The 22,890-nt window shown below is 47.0% G+C and overlaps 1 long non-coding RNA gene across 1 annotated transcript; it reads left to right on the top strand.

Annotated features, from left to right (window-relative positions):
* The first annotated feature begins 3,874 nt into the window (after positions 1 to 3,874).
* Positions 3,875 to 22,164, top strand: LOC106997333 (uncharacterized). Its single transcript, XR_001443497.3, has 4 exons — positions 3,875 to 3,956; positions 4,180 to 4,297; positions 13,772 to 13,859; positions 21,879 to 22,164. It is a non-coding gene; the product is annotated as an uncharacterized LOC106997333 (long non-coding RNA).
* The last annotated feature ends 726 nt before the right edge of the window (positions 22,165 to 22,890 follow it).

Raw genomic sequence — 22,890 nt, 5'->3', positions numbered from 1 at the left:
GTAGCTGGGACTACAGGCGCCTGCCACCACGCCCAGCTAATTTTTGTATTTTTGGTAGAGACAGGGTTTCACCATGTTAGCCAGGCTGGTCTTGAACTCCTGACCTCAGGTGATCCGCCTGCCTCGGCCTCCCAAAGTGCTGGGATTACAGGCATGAGCCACTGCACCTGGCCAGCATTTCTTTTCTTTTTAATTTTTTCTTTCTTTTTTTTTTCTGTAGAGATGGGGTCTCCCTATCTTGCCCAAGCTGGTCTCAAACTCCTGGGCTCAAGCGATCCTCCTGCCTTGGCCTCCCAAAGTGCTGAGATTACAGGTGTGAGCCACCACGCCTGGTCGCAGTGATAATTTCAATAACAATAAAGACTATGATTAATCATCATAGCCAACATTTACTGAGGACAACTCTGTTCCAGGCACTCTATTCTGCGGTCTTCTTTTTTTTTTTTTTTTTTTAATTTTAAAAAAATTTTTTATTTTTTTATTGAGACAAGATCTCACTATGTTGCCCAGGCTGGTCTCAAACTCCTCTCACCTCCCAAAGCTGTGGGTTTACAGGTGTGAATCAACAAGGCAAGCAGTAAAGAACGTTTTGACTCCATTTTGTGGCCGCTGCCAAGAGGAGAAAAGGGATTGAACAAAACTGTTTCAAGGAGAGTGGTCCAGCAGCCAGGCGCGGTGGCTCACGCCTGTAATCCCAGCAGTTTGGGAGGCCAAGGCGGGTGGATCACCTGAGGTCAGGAGTTCAAACCCACATGGAGAAATCCCGTCTCTACTAAAAATACAAAAATTAGCCACGTGTGGTGGCAGGTGCCTGTAATCCCAGCTACTCAGGAGGCTGAGGTAGGAGAATCACTTGAATCCAGGAGGTGGAGGTTGCAGTGAGCTGAGATCATGCCACTGTACTCCAGCCTGGGCAACAAAGCAAGACTCTATTTCAAAAAAAATAAAGGAGAGTGGTCCAAAGAGCCCCCGTGTGAATTTTGACTGTCCAGCTCATGAAAGCCATGAAAAATTTCCTTTTAAAAAATACAATGTTAAAAAAGATAATTTCTCCCTCAGACTTAAAGAATATATTAATGGGCTTGGAAAGACTGATTTTTCAATGAAGAGCTCACCAAGTCAGCCAGGGAAAATAAAACACAGCAACAACAAACACACATGCCCACACGCACACCCACACACACCAGCCTCACAAAAGCTTAAACACACAGCATCTTAATAAGGCACCAAAATGCCTACTGGTTATGTTTATGCTCTTTTTAATTGTGCTAAAATATACCTAACATAAAATCTACCATTTTAATAATTTCTTCTTTATTTTATTATTATTATTATTATTATTATTTCCATTTTCTAAGAGACAGGATCCTGCTCTGTTACCCAGGCTGCAGTGCAGTGATGCAATCATAACTCACTGCAGCCTCGAACTCCTGGGTTCCAGCAATCCTCCCGCCTCGGCCTCCTGAGTAGCTGGGACTACAGGCATAAGCCACTGTGCCTGGCCCATTGTAACCATTTCTAAGTGCACATTTGAGTGGCATTAAACTCATTCAGTGTTGGGCAACCATCACCACCATCCACCTCCAGAATGTTTTCATCTTCCCAAACTGAAACTCTGTCCCCATTCAGCCACCTCTCATCTCCCCTTCTGTATTAGCCAGGGTTCTCTAGAGGGAGAGAGCTAATGGTATATATATAAGGGGAGTTTATTAAGTGTTAACTCACACAATCCCAGGGTCCCACGATAGGCTGTCTGCAGGCTGAGGAACAAGAAGAGTCAGTCCGAGTTCCAAAACTGAAGAACTTGGCGGGCAGAAAGAATCCAGCACGGGAGAAAGATGGAGGCTGGGAGGCTAGGCCAGTCTCTCCTTTCACATTTTTCTGCCTGCTCTTATTCTAGCCATGCTGGCAGCTGATTAGATGGTGCCCACCCAGATTAAGAGTGGGTGGGCCTTTCCCAGCCACTGACTCAAATGTTCATCTCTTTTGGCAACATCCTCACAGACACACAAGGGTCGATACTTTGTATCCTTCAATCCAATCGAGTTGACACTCAGTATGAACCATGGCACCCTCCTCCCAGCTCCTGGTAACCTATTTTCTACTTTCCATCTCTATGACTTTGGTAACTCTAAGTGCCTCAGATATGTGAGTTATGTGTTTTTTAAGTACCCAAATTAAACTAAACTGTTTAGTTTTACTAAGAAGAAAAAGGCACGGTGAGGCACACGTTGCAATCTCTAATAATAAAAAATAAATACGATTTGCAAGATGACAAATGTGGCCCACACACATATTTTTTTTTCTGGAAATGGTCTGCAAACAAATTTAAAATATAAAATGTTTTAACAAGAAAAGAAGGGAAGCAGCAAATAGCAACAGCCCAGCAGTTGTTTAAGGAAAGTTCCAGAAAGTGGTGGTGGGGGTGGGGTGGGTGGGGAAGCCAGTCCTTTCCTGCCTAAGCGGGGAGGCCCCGTGGCTACCCACCGCTTCTCCCCCTAGCTACTGGATACCTGCTCACAGGTGTTTATAAGCTGAGTGGCTCTCCTGTCCCAGCTGTCACAGTCCCACTGGCTGGGTAGCCAGAGGCAACAGGTTTGGGTTCTGAGCCAGGAAGTTAAGAAGCCAGGCAGGGCAACCCCGCCACCCCGATGTCAGAGGCATTTGAACCAGAGCAACTCCATCTTGAAGAGGAGCTGGGTAGAATGAGGCCGAGACCTTCTGGGCAACATTGCCAGACGGTTAAGGTATTCTAAGTCACAGGATGAGATAGGAGGTCGGCGATAGATACAGGTGCTAAAGACCTTGCTGATAAAACAGGTTGCAATAAAGAAGCTGGCAATACCCCAGCAAACCCAACATGGCCACCAGAGTGACCTCTGGTCACCCTCACGGCTACACTCCCACCAGCACCGTGACAGTTTACAGATGCCATGGCAACGTCAGGAAGTTCCCCTATGTGATCTAAAAGGGAGAGGCATGAATAATCCACCCCTCCTTTAGCATATCATCAATAAATAACCATAAAAACGGGCAACCAGCAGCCCTCGGGGCTGCTCTGTCTGCGGAGTAGCCATTCTTTTATTCCTTTACTTTCCTCATAAAGTTGATTTCGTTTTACTCCGTGGACTCGCCCCGAATTCTTTCTTGCAAGAGATCCAAGAACCCCCTCTTGGGGTCCGGATCGGGTCCTGTAACACAGGCTCACCTGCTCCTGTTTAACAGATACCCCCTAGGGCTCCTCCAAAGGGGCCAGCTCCAAGTCTGGGCTGGACCCTTTTCCTCTGTGATCCTGGCTTCCTGTTGCCAAGGGAAGAAACCGTCCAGAAAGGCCCTCACCCAGAGGCCCCTAAACCCTTGAAGGAGGATCCCCGATCCCTCCAGCATCACGCTGTAGTTTTCTCCCTACAAACAACTCCATCGACTTCCTTTTTCTCCAGGGAGAGTTCAGGGACCTCTCCGTGGTGAGTTAAACATCCCATCTCTACTAAAAAAAAAAAAATACAAAAAAAAACTAGCCAGGCAACGTGGTGGGCGCCTGTAGTCCCAGCTACTCGGGAGGCTGAGGCAGGAGAATGGCATGAACCCGGGAGGCGGAGCTTGCAGTGAGCTGAGATCCGGCCACTGCACTCCAGCCTGGGCGACAGAGCGAGACTCTGTCTCAAAACAACAACAACAACAACAACAACAACAAAACATCAAATCCGTATAAAAACTGCTCTGGATTCTGCCTAGGTTCTCAGCATCTGGCAAAAACATTTGCAGACCAAGGTCTCTGAGCACATCTTGCTGGGGATTTTTGTTGTTGGTTTTTTTCGTTGTTGTTTTTTTTTTGGGGGGAGCTCTCGTGATTTCTAAGTTACATCATGGGGCAGAGCAGAATGGAGGGAGTCAGAGTGCCATCCTTTTAAAAAACATGAACCGTTTCAAGCACAGCGTTTGACGGAGGGTAGACGGTATGAACTTGATCCCACAGGCCTAGTTACTTGCCTTGTGCAAGGTCCCCCGCTCCCCTTCCCGCTTGGAATCATCTTTGTCTAGGAAAAGGATTTCACGCCGGGTCTTTGAGAACACCTCTCAGGCCTGACCGTGGCCTTGGGAAGAAGACTCCCAGGCTGAGGGTCTTGTTGAGAGTTTTAATGTCCCCTTCAGGGACATCTTTGCCTTTCTTTCTTTCAGAAGGGGAATCAGTTCTGGACAGGAGGATGCCTCCCTGCGTTTGCCCTCCCTGCCTTCCCCCACATCCTTCTCTGGAAAGGAGAATGAGGATGAGAATGACCTCCCTCTGCAGGACGAGGTGGGCACGGATTTAATGAAGGATTTCACTCTCAATCAGGCTCAGCTGCAAGCAGGGCAGATGGGGCTGAGCAGGGGTGTGTGGTGGGGTCTGCTCCGGGGAGATGGGAGCAGGAGCATCTGCAGAGTGGAGGCAGGAGGGTCGAAGAGCTCGGGAACCAGACAGTTCTCAGGCGACTCCTGGGAGGCTGGCTTTGATACCATCCCAGAATCTGGTTCAGAGTCAAAGCAAAGGGATGAATTTGTTAGCTGGAACAGGGCCCTGAATTCTCCCCAGGAAATTCACTGAAAGAGAGATTTAACCCGCGAGAGTTCCAGCCAAACAATGAATCACCCGACTTCCCTCCCGTCTTTCGTCTTTCGCAGCCCACGTTTCGCTTTCCTACCTTGGATTAGATACATTAATGCAGAACATCCGGAAACTCCCGGGACCCTTTGAAGTTTTCAAAGGGCCTCTGCCTACTTTGTCTCCTGTGATCCCCCTGGCAGCCCCCACAGGTGAACGGGGAGAGGAGGTTGGGGTGTGGTCCTCATACAAATGGAGACACAGCAGAACACTAAAGGTGAATGACTTTCCCCAGGTCCCAGCCTGAGGATCAGAGCCCAGGTCTCCCGCCTCATTCCTCGGTGGTTCTGGAGTTCAGGCAACTTCACACCGTGGTGTAGGGAGAAGCGTGAACCCAAAGGTTGGAGCCATGTCTTAGACAAATCACTTCTTTCCCCTGGGCTGTGTCTCCTCTTCCTCTTTTTTTTTTTTTTTTTTTTGAGATGGTCGCACTCTGTTGTCCAGGCTCACTGGGCGGTGGCAGTGGCACGATCTTGGCTCACTGCAACCTCCGCCTCTCAGGCTCAAGTGATCCTCCCGTCTCACCCTCCAGAGTAGCCAGGATGAGAATGACCTCCCTTCGCAGGACGAGGTGGCCACTGATTTAATGGACTTCACTCTCAGTCAGGCTCAGCCGCAGGGAGGGCAGATGGAGCTGGGCAGGGGGCTGTGGTGGGGTGTAGCTAGGACTACAGTTGCATGCTACCACACACGGCTAATTTTTATACTTTTTGTAGAGATAGGGTCTCACTGTGTTGCCCAGGCTGATCTGGAACTCCTAGGCTCAAGCAGTCCTCCTACCTCAGCTTCCTGAGTAGCTGGGACTACAGGCTCACACCACTACACTTGGCCGATTTTTAAATTTGTTTATAGAGTCAGAGTCTCGCTATATTGCCCAGGCTGTATACTGTATTGCTTGTATACTATATTGCTTGTATACTCCCGTCCTCAAGCAATCCTCCTGCCTCACCCTCTCAAAGTTCTGAGATTACAAGCGTGAGCCAGTGCACCCCGCCTCTCCTCTTTTTTAATGGCTGGGCTGGGCTCTCTAGAACTGTGCTGTCTAACGTGGTAGCAACTAACTCCATGTGACTTTTTGAAGTTAAACTAATTTAAACTAAATAAAAATTAAAAACTGGTTCCTCAGTCTGACTAACCCCATCCAAAGTGCTCAGTAACTGCATGTGACTAATGGCTCCCATATTGGATGGCACAGAAATAACATTTCCGTCATCACAGAACGTTCTGTTGTCCAGCAACGGGACAGGGCTGGTCAAACTGCAGCCTCAGGGCAAATGCAGTCTGCTGCCTGTTTTTGTAAATAAAGTTTCGTGGGAACAGGGACACACCCATTTATTTATATATTGTCTTTGGCCCCTGTCAGGCAACCAGCGCAGATCTGAGTAGCTGTGACCAAGATGATAAGGCCCGAAAGACCTAAAATATTCACTGTCGGGTCCTTTACGGAAAGCATGCCGACTTCCGCTCTGGAAGACGGAAAATCTCCAGAGTTCCACCCAGACCACTCAGTGTCATTCAGAGGCCCAGAATCATCCCACACTGCAGAGATCCCGCCTCTCCCTGTCCCAGGTATTGGGATTCATGGAACACATCTACCTGTGTGTGTGTTTCCAGAAAGGAAATGTAGTTCTTCATTTTTTTATTTTTGAGACAGGGTCTCACTCTCTTCACCTGGCTGGAGTGCAGTGATATGATTGAGGCTCACTGCAGCCTTGACCTCCTAGATTTCCATACTCAAGTGATCCTTTTGCCTCAGCCCCACCAGTAGCTGAGACTACAACAGGCATGAGCCATCACACCTGGTTAATTTTTAAAAAATTTTTAGTACAGGCAGAGGGTCTCACTATGTTGCCCAGGCTGGTCTGGAATTCCTGGGCTCAGGTGATCCTCCGGTCTCGGTCTCCCAAAGTACTGGGATTACAAACATGAGCCACCATGCCCAGCCCTAATAATTTTCAATTCAGGGCCAATCTCATTTCATCTGTTCCTCTACCCACTTTAGATGAGCCCTCGATTCTTTTGAAGCAGATTTCAGTCATTCTGTCACTTAATATGTAAATATTTCAGTATGCATCTCTCAAAAACATAAGCACGATACCAGTATCACAGCTAAAGATATTCACAATAATTCCTTAATCAAATGTGCAGTGTTCAAAGTTCCCTAATTTGTCTCATAGATATTTTTTCTTGTATTATTTTAAAATCTGCTTTGGGATCTAAATCAGATCCATGTGTTGTGATGGGCAGTTGGATCTCTTTGCCTTCTTTAACCTATTACCCTCTCCCTCTTTTTCCTTACAATTCACTTAATGAAAAAATTGGATTATTTGTCCTATAGAGCTAGCCACAGCCTGCACGGTCTGCGATTATTATTATTGAGACAGGGTCTTGCCCTGTGCCCCAGGCTAGAGTGCAGTATCACAGTCACAGATCAATACAGCCTCAACCTTTTGGGCTCAAGTGATCCTCCCACCTCAGCCTCCAGAGTAATTGGGACTGCAGGCATATGCCGACACACAGATAATTTTTATATTTTTTGTACAGATGGAATTTTGCCATGTTGCTCAGGCTGGTCTCCAACTCCTGGCCTCAAGTGATCCACCCACCTTGGCTTCCCAAAGAGCTGGGATTATAGGCCACAGTCTGGATTTCGATGATGACATCTCCATGGTGTCATTTGACAGGTTCTTCTGTCCTCTTCATTTTCTGTAGCTCAGTAGTTGGATCTAGTGTTGATCACATTCAGTTTTTGGGGTTTGGCAAGAATATTTCATAGTGTAGTGTCCTGTCCTTCCACTGGGGGGCACAGAGTGCTTGGTTTGTGTCGTTTTTAGAGGTTGTTCACGTTCTTTAATGGTTATTGCTTAGATCCGTTAATTCATTAGGACATGTAAAATGCTGATATTCAAATTCTACATTCCTCTTCCTTAATTAGCTAGAATACTTCTATAACAAGGACCTTCCCCTTATCAACCATTTGGTCACGCTGATGTATCATTGCCGTAAGAAAGGTAGGATAAATGCTTAAATTTTTTTCCCTTTTACTGACCAGTTTTCAAAATAATGAGGGGGTATCCTACTATCCTCCAAAGGTGACCAATGAGGGATTTTTTTTCTTCTTTTTTTACGAATCATGAATTCATGGACTTAAACCCATTCACTTTGTTTCAATCCATTCAACTAGTCAACCTCAAGGATGCCAAGGTGTGGAAGAGAATGTGTTGAGTCAACTCTTCCTACATCACTGACCAGCCAACTTCTAAGCACAAAAGCTGTCAGGCTGGCTGGGGCCAGAGTCTCCTCACCTTTTCACAGGCCATAGGAGAGTCTCCTCCTACGCCCCACCCTGGTCAACCCAAGACCTGCTCATGTGCAGATGCATGCTTCAGAGACAGAGCAGCAGGATGCTCTAGAACCAAGCCAGTGGGTGGGAGGGGCCAGGCATCTCTCTTGCTCAAGAGTGAGACACCAGGCAGGATGCAGGGGCTCATATCTGTAATCCCAGCCCTTTAGGAGGCTGAGGCAGGAGGATCACTTGAGGCCAGGGGTTTGAGGCTGCAGTGAGCCACGATCACACCACTGCACTCCAGCCTGGGCACCACAGGCAAGACCTCATCTCTACAAAAAATTTTAAAAATCAGCAGGGCATGGTGATGTGCCCCTATAGTCCCAGCTACTTGGGAGGCTGAGGCGGGAGAATAATTTGAGCCCAGGAATTTGAGGCTGCAGAGAGCTGTGATTGATTGCACCACTGCACTCTAGCCTGGGAAACAGAGTGAGACCCTGTCTCTAAAAAAAAGGAGAGAGTGAGACACTTGTATTCCATTTTTCATGGTGGGGACGTCCCCTGTTGGGCTACAGTTAATGCAAGCACTGATCCTAAGCCTTAAAATGCACACACACAAACATACACATCACACACACACACACACACACACACCAACGTGCACACAACTGCTGTTCATGAGGAAAAATAATTTCCAGGCTTCTGTTCCCACCTGCTCTACACACAGATGCTCTCGTATCTCATAATTGGCCAACTTATCTAGTTTGATAAGTAAATAGATTTTGCTTTAGAGGACACAGCTCCGTCTACCTCTGTGTAAGTTTCCTTTTTACTCCACCCACCTCAGAACTCACGCTGTTCCCAAGCAGTGAACTAACAGGAGAATGTCTAGTTTAAGGGAGATTTTTAATGCCATTCCCAAACCCTACAGGTACTCACCAGTATTCTGTTTATTTTATTTGCTCATTCCCTGCTCAGGACAGGATATTGAAGGTGAATTATTTATACTCCAAGAAACCAAAAGAAAGAGAGAGGGAAAAAAAGCAAGAGCAAGGAAACAGTACTTTCTGTATGGCTGTTTTTCAGGTTTCTGCCGATCTTACTAAAAATATTTTATCCTTACTCCATTTTTGTACAGAAAATGTCATGTGTGTACTGCCACTGAAAAGCAACGTTACTGATTTATTTAAAATATTTATACTGAATTGCCACATTAAGATAGACACATGCATTAGCAGGAGTGATTCAGAACAATGTGCCCACGAAGTTTATTTTTGAATCAAAGTTGAGAAGGCTGTGTGTCTACAAACATCAAATGACTCATTTTTTGCTAATTACTGACACCTGCAGCCGATTCACTCTCTGCTAAAACTCAGCATTTCAGTTAATTTCTGCTCTAATTAGTGTGGTAACAAATGCATCTCCTACTTGATATAGAAATACAGAAGGCTGCACAATGACTCTGGGGGCTTCCAACTTTCTTCCTAAAATTCTAGCAGAGAAATCTAGAAATGCCAACGGTCGGGCTTCACGGCCTGACCTAGGTGTTCAGAGGTTCCTCCGCCAAAGGGCAGGGCTACTTAGAAGCCAGGTAATCTCTTAAGATGGGGTAGTGGAGCGTGCGGGGGTTGGGGGTTAGAAAATCCTACGTTTGCATTTCTGCTCTGCCATTCACATGCTGTGCAACCTTGAACAAATCGCTTAGCCCCTCTGAGCCATAAGATGGAGAGAAATGACGCGTCCCGTATCACTGGGATGTTGTCCAGGCAAAGTGCTGGGAACACGGGAAGTGGTCCATCCTCACTATTCCCATGGTTAAGACTCAAGATCAGACTGACTTTCCTTCCCTCCCTCCCTCCCTCCCTCCCTCTCTTCCTTCCTTCCTTCCTTCCTTCCTCCCTCCCTTCCTCCCTCCCTTCCTCCCTTCCTTCCTTCCTTCCTTCCTCCCTCCGTTCCTCCCTTCCTTCCTTCCTTCCTTCCTCCCTCCGTTCCTCCCTTCCTTCCTTTCTTTCAGTGGAGTCTCGCTGTATCGCCCAGGCTAGAGTGCAGTGGTGCGAGGTGTGATCTCGGCTCACTGCAGCCTCCACCTCCCAGATTCAAGCAATTCTGCCTCAGCCTCCCAAGTAGCTGGGACTACAGGCACGTGCCACTACACCCAGCTAATTTTTGTATTTTTTTTTTTTTCTTTAGTAGAGATGGGGTTTCGCCCTGTTGGCCAGGCTGGTCTTGAACTGGTAAGCTCAAACTCTCCGCCTGCCTCGGCCTCCCAAATTGCTGGGATTACAGACAGGAGCCACTGTGCCCAGCCCAGACCCTCTTTTCTCAACCCCCAAAACCGCTCCTGCCAAAGTGACTCCCGCTTTGCGTTCCCCAACCTTAGCTCCTGACAATTTCCACTGCCCCTGTGGTCCTGTCTGGCTCCGGCCTCCAGCCAGCCCAAGATATGGTCTTTCTCTTATCTTAAGTGGGCCTTTTTCTTTCCCAAGCCCAACCCTCTGCATGGAGAACACACACACACACACACACACCACACACACACACACCACACACACACACACACAGAAGGGAGGAAGGAGAAAAAAGATAAAAGATTTGATAGCCACCATGTGTCTGGCACCCAGCACGTAATGACAATGATAATGTTTTCTCTGTTGCAAGCTGCTTTGCAGAGCTCTTTATGGCCAATGACTCATTAAATCTTCATGACTCCCGCGAGATACATACTCTCATTTCCCCATTTTATGGATGAGAAAACCGAGACTTTAGAGAAAAGTAGTCCAAGAAGATATAAACAGACAATTCACAGAAGGGGACATCAACATTGCCTTTTGGGCTTAGAGAGAGTTACTCAGCCTCACAAACAGTCAAGGAAGTGCGAATTAATTATGGGATACTATTTTTCATCTGTTAGTCTAGAAAATGAAAAGAACAGTAGGTAACTTGGAATGGCACAAGAAAATGCGAAACCGGGTACTCAAATTCCTTGTTCATGAGTGTGAACTGCTTTAAACTTTACACAAATTAACCTTACAATGTCTATTAAAATTTAAAATGCATGCTCTTTGAGCAAGAAACCTCACTTTTGGGAATCTATCCTACGCAAGTAAAACCAACGACGCATGAAAAACATAGAGGAGGATGTTTATTGTAGCACTGTTTGGGACAAGGAAAATGAATGATTCTTTTTTTTTTTTTTTTCTTTTTTGAGACAGAGTCTCGCTCTGTTGCACAGGCTGGAGTGCAGTGGCACGATTTCAGCTCACTGCAACCTCTGCCTCCCAAATTCAAACAATTCTCCTGCCTCTATCTCCCGAGTAGCTGGGATTATAGGCGCACGCCACTACACCTGGCTAATTTTTGTATTTTTAATAGAGACAGGGCTTTACCATGGCCAGGCTGGTCTTGAACTCCTGACCTCAGGTGATCCTCCCACCTCAGCCTCCCAAAGTGCTGGGATTACAGGCGTGAGCCATTGTGCCTGGCCGGCAAATGAATGAATTTTACTGCATGGTTTGTAGTGGAGGAAAAAGCAACAACCAAGGATGGTATAGTATTGTTTGGAGTGGGGGAAAATAGAAACAAATAAAGTAAATTTTCATCTATAGAGTAGCTGGATTCATTTAGACATATCCATATTATAGAATACTATGTAGCAGTTTAAAATAATGAATTGAAACTCTACTGCTGGATTGCTGAGTGAAAAATCAATCCAACCTACTCCTTGAAACGTGTCACAAGTAGACAATGCTTTTGAATAATGAGATACCATGTTTCATTGTATTGGGGGGGAAATACCAAACTACATTCCCAACCCATTCAAACACCCTCAGCAATTTCCAAAAAGTACTAAAGTTGTCTCCAACCCCCGTATGACAATCCACCAAGCATTTTTGCATAACATTGAGCATTTAAAACACCAATACCGAGTGGGGCAGATTGCTTGAGCTCAGGAGTTCGAGACCAGAAGACTGAGAAACATGGCGAAACCCTGTCTCTACAAAAACAAAACAAAACAAAACAAAATAATTAGCTGGGTGTGGTGGTGCACACCTGTAGTCCCAGCTACTTGGGAGGCTGAGGTGGGAGGATCCTTGAGACCAGGGAGGTCAAGGCTGCAGTGAGCTGTGATTGTGCCACTGCACTCCAGCCTGGGTGACAGAGTGAGACCCTGTCTCTAAAAAAAAAAAAAAAAAAAGCAAAGACAAAAACAGAGAACCCCGATAACCTAATTAAATGATTATGTTATTAATAATTAATTAGCAATAATAATTAATAATATCTAGTAATAATTAATAATGAATGCATAATAAATTGATAAATATAATAAATTGATGATTTAGAGTAAATACTAAATAGCCCGGGATGAACACAATAGAGGGCACGTGTGTCTGCATTCATTGGGAATGTTTTCTTCCTCGCCTGGAATTAGCGAACTCTGTGACATAAGCAAATGGGGAAATGTTATCTGAAAGCTACACGATGCATGCAAGGAAGGCTTAGCAAAGTGAAATAAACAAGGGGACTTTTAATAATGGTGGTTTCCTGATGGGAGCATTATCTGAATGAGGGGACAGCCCCACTAGTCCCCCATCTCTCTGACTCCTGGCCCACCCAGGTGCTTCCCCCTGCAGCCCTGCGTGGGCTGCCTCCGGTTTTCAGAAGTCAGTGAGTGTAAACTCCTTTCTTCCTGGCAGTCATTCCCGTGTCTGCAAAGTCTTAGCATCTCAGATTAAAGCAATTCCCAGGTGTGTGAAAACATCAGGCCTGTCTGTGGGGCAGAGTCTTGGCCGGGGTGGGGAGCGACGGGAGATGTGTGTCATCCTTCCTGGCACTCACAGGGCCGTGGGAACAAGAGGCTTGGAAAGGAGCAAGTGGAGCACGGTGAGGTGGGGACTGCAACAGGGGAGGGGCAGCTGCAGGAGCCCTGGGGGCCTAGAGGAGCCACAGCCCCTCGCTGCAGGCCAGAGTGAGGTCTGAGGGCTTCTCGGAGGAGGGAGGTTGCAAGTACATGGTGGGGAAAGTGCAGACGTCTGTCAAGGGCACCCACAAAGGTGATGCAGGAGGAAGCGTTGTGGCTGGAGACCAGGGCTGGTCCAGAGACTGGCCAGTGAGAATACGAAAGGCTTCTGACATCCACAGGGCCTGGTTGTGGCAATCCTGATGAAACCTGCTAGGCTGTCTGCACCCTGCCCATTAGGCAAAAGGAGCCACTCAAGAAGATCCCACCCAGCTGATGCCAGTTTCAGCTCAATCTGGTCTGTGGCTGGGGGCAGATTGGGAGAAATCAATGCCTCAGTTTTTTTGTCGGGATCAATGGATGGCTGCCGCTTGCAGATGTTGCATCTGGGATAAAGTGAAGGGACAAGTTTGGAGCCAGGGCTTGGTGGCCGAAATGTGTGTGTGTTGGGAGAGCAATGAGCCAGGAAGCTCCCCTGGTCCTGGCTTGGAAGGTGGGTGGGTGTTGGAGCATTTCATGAGCAGGGCCACAAGGTCAGCACTGGGTTTGGGAGTAGACACTCCTTGTGAGAAGAAGGCAGCCTGGCCCGGTGCAGTGGCTCACGCCTGTAATCCCAACACTTTGGGAGGCCAAGGCACGAGAATTGCTTGAGCCCACGGGTTCAACTTCAGCCTGGGTGATATGGTTTGCATCTGTGTTCCCACCCAAATCTCATGTTGAATTGTTAGCCCCAGTGCTGCAGGTGGGGCCTGATGGGAGGTGATTGGATCATGGGAGAGGACTTCTCCCTTGCTGTTCTCGTGATACTGAGTGAGTTCTCACGAGATCTGGTTGTTTATGTAGCATCTCCCCACTCTTTCTCTTCCTCCTCCTCCGGCCATGTAAGGCGTGTTTGCTTCACCCTTGCCTTCCACCATGATTGTGAGTTTCCTGAGGCCTTCCCCAGCCATGCTTCCTGTATAGTCTGTGGAACGGTGAGTCAATTAAACCTCTTTTATTTATAAATTACCCAATCTCAGGTAGTTCTTTATAGCAATGCAAGAACAGACTAATACACTAGGAAACATAGCAAGACCGCTACATCTCTACAAACTAACACCACCAACAACAAAAAATTAGCTGGGCATGGTGGTGCATGCCTGTAGTTCCAGCTACTCAGGAGGCTGAGGCAGGAGGATTGCTTGAGCCCAGGGGTTAAGGCTGCAGTGAGCTATAATTGAGCCACTGCACTCCAGCCTGGGTGACAGAGTGAGACCCTGTCTCAAAACAACAAAAAGGCCAGGTGCGGTGGCTCATGCCTGGAATCCCAGCACTTTGGGAGGCTGAGGTGGGCAGATCACCTGAGGTCAGGAGTTCAAGACCAGCCTGGCCAACATAGTGAAACCCTGTCTCCACTAATAATACAAAAATCAGCTGGGCTTGGTGGCAGGGAACTATAATCTCAGCTACCCGGGAGGCTGAGGAAGGAGAATCACTTGAACCTGGGTGGCAGAGGTTGCAGTGAGCTGAGATCGTGCCACTGTATTCCAGCCTGGGCAACAAAGTGAGACTGTCTCAAAAAAAAAAAAAAAAATGCCAGGCATGGTGGCACATACCTGTAATCCCAGCACTTTGGGAGGCCGAGGTGGGTGGATCACCTGAGGTCAGGAGTTGGAGACCAGCCTGGTCAACATGGTGAAACCACGTCTCTATTAAAAATACAAAAATTACCCGCGCATGGTGGCGGGCGCCTATAATCCCAGCTACTTGGGAGGCTGAGGCAGGAGAATTGCTTGAACCCAGGAGGCACAGGTTGCAGTGAGCCAAGATTGTGCCATTGTACTCCAGCCTGGGTGACAAGAGCAAAACTCCATCTCAGCAAAAGCTGAAATTAGTGAAGGGAAAGCTTGAAATCACCCGTGCTGTATTCTCACCAATGTAGGTCAACCTCATCAAAAAACTCACTTCCTGTCTCTCCAGTTCTGTCTCCCTGTCTTCTTTTTTCTCCTTTTCTCCTCCCTAAGATATGTTTTGAGCATCAGGTATTGGGCAGCCTACACATGACATTAAGGAGAACCTGGCAATAATTGTAGGTGACGTAACATTCATGAATGAGATCCTTGGTTTTAACTTTACTACTCAGAATGTGAATCTATTTCTCCAAAACTAGGGTGGAATCCTGAATAGAGGCACATGTGAGACAGAAAGCTCTAGGCTGGGCGCAGTGGCTCATGCCTGTAATTCCAGCACTTTGGGAGGCCGAGGTGGGAGGATCACTTAAGCCCAGGAGTTTGAGACCAGCCTGGGAAAGATGGCCAAACCCAGTCTCTACCAAAAAAAAAAAAAAAAAAAAAAAATTAGAAAGCAAAAATTAGCCAGGTGTGGACACATGCACCTGTAGTCTCAGCTACTTGGGAAAGTGAGGCAGGAGAATTGCTTGAGGCCAGGAGGCAGAGGTTGTAGTGAGCCGAGATCGTGCCACTGCACTCCAGCCTGGGCAACAGAGCAGGACCCTATCGCAAAAAAAAAAAAAAAAAAAAAAAAAGTCTGCCCATATGAGTTGAGCAACCTCATGAAGATATCCTTTCTGAGCTTGTTTTCCCAGCTCTAAAATACAATACAAACTATCCCGCGGCGTGTATTAGGGCCCAATGAAATTACTCTGATAGGGCTATTATTGCCTTTCTTCTTATAGCCGTTCTTATTTTTGACTTTGGAGGTATCAAATATTCAGCCCATGCCAGAGTGAGGATCTCCTTTTCACCTTCTGTCTAAATTGTGCCTTGAATCTGTTTCGCGCTAGGTGCGAACTGGGTGAGACGCTTTTTGTAAAACTCAAACCCTGGCAACCCCACAACACCTGACCTCGAGCTGGTTTCCATAGCCTGAATCCTTCCTCTCTAATTTGCAAACAACTTTCTTAGTAAATGATTACAGAGCAGAATGCAATCCCTTCTATAAGAGATATGACTCAGAACAAATTGTAGCCGCGTTTTTTCTGCTCATTTTTCTCCTGCGTGGTGCGTGCTGCATCATCTTAAAGATCTCTTTGTTTGACAGTCAAGTGCATTAGTGTAGACAAGTGTGATATTTCTTCTCTTGTAATAATTATTTCCTCTTATAATTTCTGAGTTGTATCATAGCTTCTAACATCGTCCCCCAGCCCTTAAACATAAAGATTTCCCCTGGACGCCACTAGCAATGTTCCATGCAAAATGAATGACATCAGCAGAATAGAATAAACTTGTAGAAAGATCTTCTAGGAAGAAAGCAAATAAGAAGATCATAGGAAAAGCTTATAGAAAGATCAGCTAAGGGCTGAGACGGGCGGATCACAAGGTCAGGAGATCAAGACCATCCTAGCCAACATGGCGAAACCCGTCTCTCTTAAAAATACAAAAATTTAGCTGGTCGTGGTCGCGCGCCTGTAGTCCCAGCTACTCAGGAGGCTGAGGGAGGAGAATCGCTGGAACCTGGGAGGCGGAGGTTGCAGTGAGCAGAGATCACGCCACTGCATTCCAGCCTGGCAACGGAGCGAGACTCCGTCTCAAAAAAAAAGAAAAGAAAATCATCTAAGCAGGAAGAACATTGCTTTGCAAGAAAAATGCCTACTTATTCATTTAACAACAGTTCCAAACAAAAGCAGTGTGTTCATCAAAGGTTCAGGCAGCTTGTATCATCTCTAATTATAATATAATTTTTAATGGTGGCAACCTGATGATTACATTCACAATGTTTGTTTATCAAAAGGTCTGAGGGGCCACCAAGAAACTCTTTCAGCAGTGCTCTGTACACTAATGAAGTTGCAAAGCTCTCAAATGCAGAGAGGACATAAAAGTCATGGCAATAAAAGAGCTTAAATTCCCCGAGCCCGAAGTGCTTGCCTACTCCATCACCGGCCATCAATAGGTACTTTGCTCTGAGGACATCAGGTGGTGTTAGCAACCTGTGGATTTGATGGAGGGGAGCCCAGAAGCCAGGAAGTCACTGATGGGCCAGGGCTAGAGTCACAGGTGATGGTGAGACCCAGGCTACTCAAAGTATGGTCCCCAGACCAGGTGCCTGGCGTCACCTGGGAGCTTGTGAGAGGTGCAGAATGAGGCCACCCAGACCTGTAGTATCAGAAACTGCTAAAGGTACGGCGGTTCACATCTGTAATCCCAGCACTTTGGGAGGCCAGAGTGGGCAGATCACTTGAGGTCAGGAGTTCGAGACCAGCCTGGCCAACATGGTGAAACCCCATCTCTACTAAAAATACAAAAAGCAGCCAGGTGTGGTGGCACACACTTGTAGTTCTAGCTACTTAGGAGGCTGAAACAGGAGAATCGCTTGAACCCGAGAGGCAGAGGTTTCAGTGAGCCAAGATGGCACCACTGAACTCCAGCCTTGGTGCCAGAGTAAGACTCCATCTCAAAAAAAAACAAAACTGCCAATGCACAGGTGACCCATGTGCTCATTAATGTTTGAGAAGCAGAGGTTTAGGAAACAGCTTTGGGAGAAATCAAACCAAGAGAGGGGTAGGAATTGCAAGAAGTGGCCCTGGAATGTGAGGCTGTGACCAGCATGACCTTGTCTCAGCTCATAGTACCTGCAATTAAACCTTTTGTCCAAACAAGATCTTATTCTGAGGTTCCAAGTAGATATGAACTTGGGAGAGGACAGCATTTAACCCAGTGCAGAGGAGAAGACTTGCAAGAACCACAGACAGGGCACTGGGACTCCTGAGTTCAGCTCCTGGCTGGGGCTACTCCAGGGGCTTCTGTTTCCATGTGCATTTTAAAAAAATGGTCATTGAAATCCTTTTTTTTGAGACAGAGTCTTGCTTTGTCACCCAGGCTAGAGTGCAGTGGCATGATCTCGGCTCACTGCAATCTCTACCTCCCGGGTTCGAGCGATTCTCCTGCCTCAGCCTCCAGAGTAGCTGGGATTACAGGTGTGTTCTGTGTCTGGCTAATTTTTGTGTATTTAGTAGAGATGGTGTTTCACCATGTTGGTCAGGCTAGTCTCGAACTCCTGACCTTGTGATCCACCCACCTCGGCCCCCCAAAGTGCTGGGATTACAGGCATGAGCCACCGTGCCTGGCCGGTCATTGAAATCTTTTACATGCTAAAGTGGCAGAGAACACACTGAGGACAGATGAAAAGGCAGCTGATGAGAAGGGACTGAAATTCCACTCTCCTTGAGCATGCAGACTTCTCTGACCTGGTCCCTGGGAGAGGCCCCAAGCCTCTCCACTCCCCTCTCCTTGTATTTAAAACCGAGCTAATAACTTGGAACTCCCTCACAGGAATAGTGGAAAGAACTGATGTTTAAAATAAAATGATTCTCAACAGTGTTGCAAATGCGAGTTGCCTCAGGAATATTAACCAGGAGGAAAACTATCAAGGTTCCTCGATTCTAAATCTGGCAAGAGAAAGAGACGGGTGTGTGGGGAGAGAATGAGCTATTTTTAATTCCTGGCCAAGAAAAGAGTTTTTATAAATCCACACTAATATTATGAGCTCAGCCTGTTCGAACAATGAATTCTGTTTCCATAATTGTCTTGTCCACGGTAACCACCATAGAAAGAACAAGAATCATGGTGATTCCTAATGTAAATCTGCCTGGCTTCTCGGTGGCAGAGGAGGTTGGGCTGCTTTCAGAGCTCTGGGAGAGCCCCGAGGGAGGGGGGACAGTGGCCTCTGCTGGGGTCAAGCCATACGATTCGTAATTAATATTTAACACTGGTTTTAAAAACAAGTGACATGCCCCTTAATCCGTGCACATTATCTAAGGTCAGGAACAGAAGAAATGCATTTATTGATTGATTTGCTTTCTCCGCGCCCCACCCCCGCCCCGCCCATGCCTCTGTGTATATGTTAATATTGCCTACAATGTCCAGATTTTTTTTAAAAGGTCTAGATGCAACTGCAAACACAGCCAGTTCTCTGCTTTCCCTCTGTGCCACAGCCGAGGAAAGCGTGTTGGCAGGAAATTCACTTGTTCAAGGAGCTGGCTTCAGCCCCCTTCTGCCACCAGACCCACTCCAAAACAGATTCCCTATTCAGGGGAGAAGAGGACCATAGAAATTCAGTATGTAGTTTCACATGGGTTATTTTATTTTTTTTAGAAATATTCAAAACACAAAAAGTGCAGAGAATAACAGAACACGTTCCCAGGTTCGCACCACCCAAAACTGACAAATGCCAACATTTTCTGTCTTTGGGTTTTTGTTTTTGTTTTTGAAACAGGGTCTCGTTCTGTCACTCAGGCTGGAGTGCAGCGGTGCGATCACAGCTCATGGCAACATGGGTCTCCTGGGCTCAAGCAATCCTCGCAAGTAGCTGGGACCACAGGTGCACACCACCATGCCCAGCTGAGTTTCTGTTTTGGTGGGTTTTTTTTTTTTCCTTTGTAGAGATAGGATTTTCTTTATTGCTCAGGCTGGTCTTAAACTCCAGGGCTCAAGTGGTCCTCCTGCCTCAGCCTCCCAAAGTGCTGAGATTACAGGCAGGAGCCACCACACCCAGCATTTCATATATTTATATTTACAAAAATATAAAGTGGGCCAGACTCGGTGGCTCACACCCAACACTTTGGGAGGCCGAGGCAGGTGGATCACGAGGTCAAGAGATCGAGACCATCCTGGCCAATATGGTGAAATCCCATCTCTACTAAAAATACAAAAATTAGGTGGGCGTGGTGGTGCGTGCCTGTAATCCCAGCTACTTGGGAGGCTGACACAGGAGAATCGCTGGAACTGAAGAGGTGGAGGTTGCAGTGAGCTGAGATTGCACCACTGCACTCCAGCCTGGCAACACAGTGAGACTCCATCTCAAAATAAAATAAATAGAAAATAAATAAATAATATATATATAGTGAACAAAACATCACAGATCAAATGAAGTCCCTTTCAGCCCCACATGCAAGGTCAGCCCCTCTCCCCTCTCTTGAGTCGGGGATGTGTCTCTACCCTCTTATAGGTGTACCCATGAACAATCTATAATATTGTTATAATATAGTTTGGGCTGCTTTGAGGTTCCTAGAACTCGTTTTGTGTCACTCGACATTGAATTTTTTTATAATTACCTGTGTTATCAATGCATATCTAGTCTATCCATTTCAATTACCTGTAGAAGTCTATCTTATGAATGCACCGCGTCTGGTCCACCTTCCCCCATTGATGGACATGGAGTTGTCTCCCACTGTTTCCCATTTTCAAACCATGAGTCTGCCATGTGTGTCTCCTGGTCTACATGTTCCCATGGACTTTCTGGGTCATGGGGTCACACAGGTTCAACTTCACCGGGTACTGCCCAGTTGCTCCAAGGTGGGATCAACCTGCATTTGCATCAGCAGGTCATGAGCGCGCCCTCTGCCCCACATACTCTCCAGCATTTACTACGGGCCAGCTTTTCTTCCTGATTGGAAACCATCTGACGGGTGATGAAGAGGAACGGTGCACATGGCTGTTTTCACATCACCATTCTGTGGCTTTCTCTGCTGGGGCTACTTAAATGCAGCAAAGGGGACAAAACCCAGAACAGACACTGGACGTGAGAAATCTGAAACTGGAGCATCTATGTTGTTCCAAAGGGTGGATCTCCAGGGAACTCACCACCAAGACTGCAGCCCCCACCACCCATCTGTCATGTCACTCGAGCAGAGTGACACTAAGTAAGTACTTTGAAAATGAGCTATGGGTCTGGGAGGACCTGGGTCCTTGTGTTGGTTCAAGACTTTCCTTAGACAACTGACTTCACTCTGGTAACCTCAGTTCCCTCAGCAGTCGAAGAAGGACAATGATCTCAATCATATAAGAGTAAAAGATGCAGTTATCTATGCAGGGCTCGGCACATCACTTGGTATAGAGTGCTGAGAAAGACTATTATTTTTGAGACAGGCCCTTCCTCTGTTGCCCAGGCTGTAGTACAGTGGCACAATCATGGCTCACTGCAGCCTCAACCTCCTGGACTCAGGTGATCCTCCAACCTCAGCCTCCCAAGGCTGGGACCACAGGCATGGAGATCCTTGGCTACGTGTTTTTATTTTTTGTAGCAATGGGGTTTCACTACGTTGCCCAGGCTGGACGTGAGCTCCTGGACTCAAGAGATCCTCCTGTGTCAGCCTCCTAAAGTGCTGCAATTACAGGCATGAGCTACCACACCCAGTTTTATTAATAATGATAAATAATACAGTGAAATGACTCAGAGTCTGGGTTCCGGAATCGGACTGTTTGGGTTACTTTCCTGGCTTTGGCCTCTTGCTTGTTGTGTGTGTATCTTAGTTGTCTCATCTGCAAAATGGGGATGCAACGAATACCAACTTTTGTGAAAATCAAGTGCGATTGTGCATATAAAGGTCTTAGAACAAGGCATTATCCAGGGCCGGGCGGGGTGGGTCACGCCTGTAATCCCAGCACTTTGGGAGGCCGAGGCAGGTGGATCACGAGGTCAGGAGATCAAGACCATCCTGGCTAACACGGTGAAACCCTGTCTCTACTAAAAATACAAAAAATTGGCCGGGCGCGTTGGCTCAAGCCTGTAATCCCAGCACTTTGGGAGGCCGAGACGGGTGGATCACAAGGTCAGGAGATTGAGACCATCCTGGCTAACACAGTGAAACCCCGTCTCTACTAAAAAATACAAAAAAAAAACTAGCCGGGCGAGGTGGCGGGCGCCTGTAATCCCAGCTACTACTTGGAGGCTGAGGCAGGAGAATGGTGTAAACCCGGGAGGCGGAGCTTGCAGTGAGCTGAGATCTGGCCACTGCACTCCAGCCTGGGAGACAGAGCGAGACTCCATCTCCAAAAAAAAAAAAAAAAAAAAAAATTAGCCGGGCGTGGTGGTGGGCGCCTGTAGTCCCAGCTCGGGAGGCTGAGGCAGGAGAATGGCGTGAACCCAGGAGGCGGAGCTTGCAGTGAGCCGAGATTGCGCCACTGCACTCCAGCCTGGGCGACAGAGCGAGACTCTGTCTCAAAAAAAAAAAAAAGTATGATCCATAGCAAGTGCTCAATTGCTTATATTCCTAACAGGGCAGACTATGGATGGCAGAGCTGTACCTTGTGATTGAACAGAATCTGATCAGGAACCTTGGCCTGGAAGCTCAGCAGACTGAACGTTTCACAGTGTGATGCAGCTTATTTGAAGTCATCCAGACCACAAGAGCTCCTTTCTCCTGACCTTTGATGTTGGCTGGTGGCTGGTGCGCACCGTAGGGAGTGCCCCGAGGACCCAGAGGCTCTCCTTCCTCCCCCTGCCTGCTGCTGTGCTATTAGGGAGGTCTGGCCTCCAAAGGCCTGGCCAGATCCTGGGAGAAAGAAAAAAAAAAAAAAAAAGACACAAAACTAGTGAGGGGAGTGCCTCATGCAGAAGCTGCCCCATGCATGAGCACAGGAAGAAAACAAATCGGACCGGCTCTGTAGCAGAAATGCCGGCAGGAAGCAACATGAATTCTCCCCTCTTCTGAGATAACCCCTGCCAGCATTCTGAGTGATGATAAATCACTCATTTCTGACACGGTTGATTTTTCAAAGCATTTTTAGAAGAAGCATCCAGCCGTCACATTTCAAACATAATTCAAATGCGGGGGAAAAAATCCTGCAATGTTTATTATTAATTAAACAGGATTATAGGACCGACTTGGTAGAAATGGGCAGAGGAAATGCAGGCATCGTCCCAAATTCCTTACATCCAACCTGCCAGACCTTCCTGGGAGAAGTTTCCAGATGAGACTCCTTTTGCCATAAATCCAAATATCTGTTCGTGCTTATCTGCGTTTTGATGCTGGAATTAGATGCTTCATGTGTGCGGATGTCGGAATATTTATTGATAGTTAAAATTTCATGTCCCCTGGATTGATGTTTGTGCATCAGGACAAATGACTAGTGTCTTGCCAGTAGTTTGAACAGGTGTAGGGTAAAGATTATTTAACACGGAGTTCTGCTTTCTGTCTTTAGATTCTCCAGGAAACGAGAAATCAAATCTCCGGGGACTATCCAGGTGGGAAATGGAAATAAATGATAAACATACAAATACCTCAGTTCT

Source organism: Macaca mulatta, chromosome 3 (assembly GCF_049350105.2).
Source record: "Macaca mulatta isolate MMU2019108-1 chromosome 3, T2T-MMU8v2.0, whole genome shotgun sequence".
Taxonomy (NCBI): domain Eukaryota; kingdom Metazoa; phylum Chordata; class Mammalia; order Primates; family Cercopithecidae; genus Macaca; species Macaca mulatta.
This window is presented reverse-complemented; position numbering and strand designations above follow the sequence as displayed.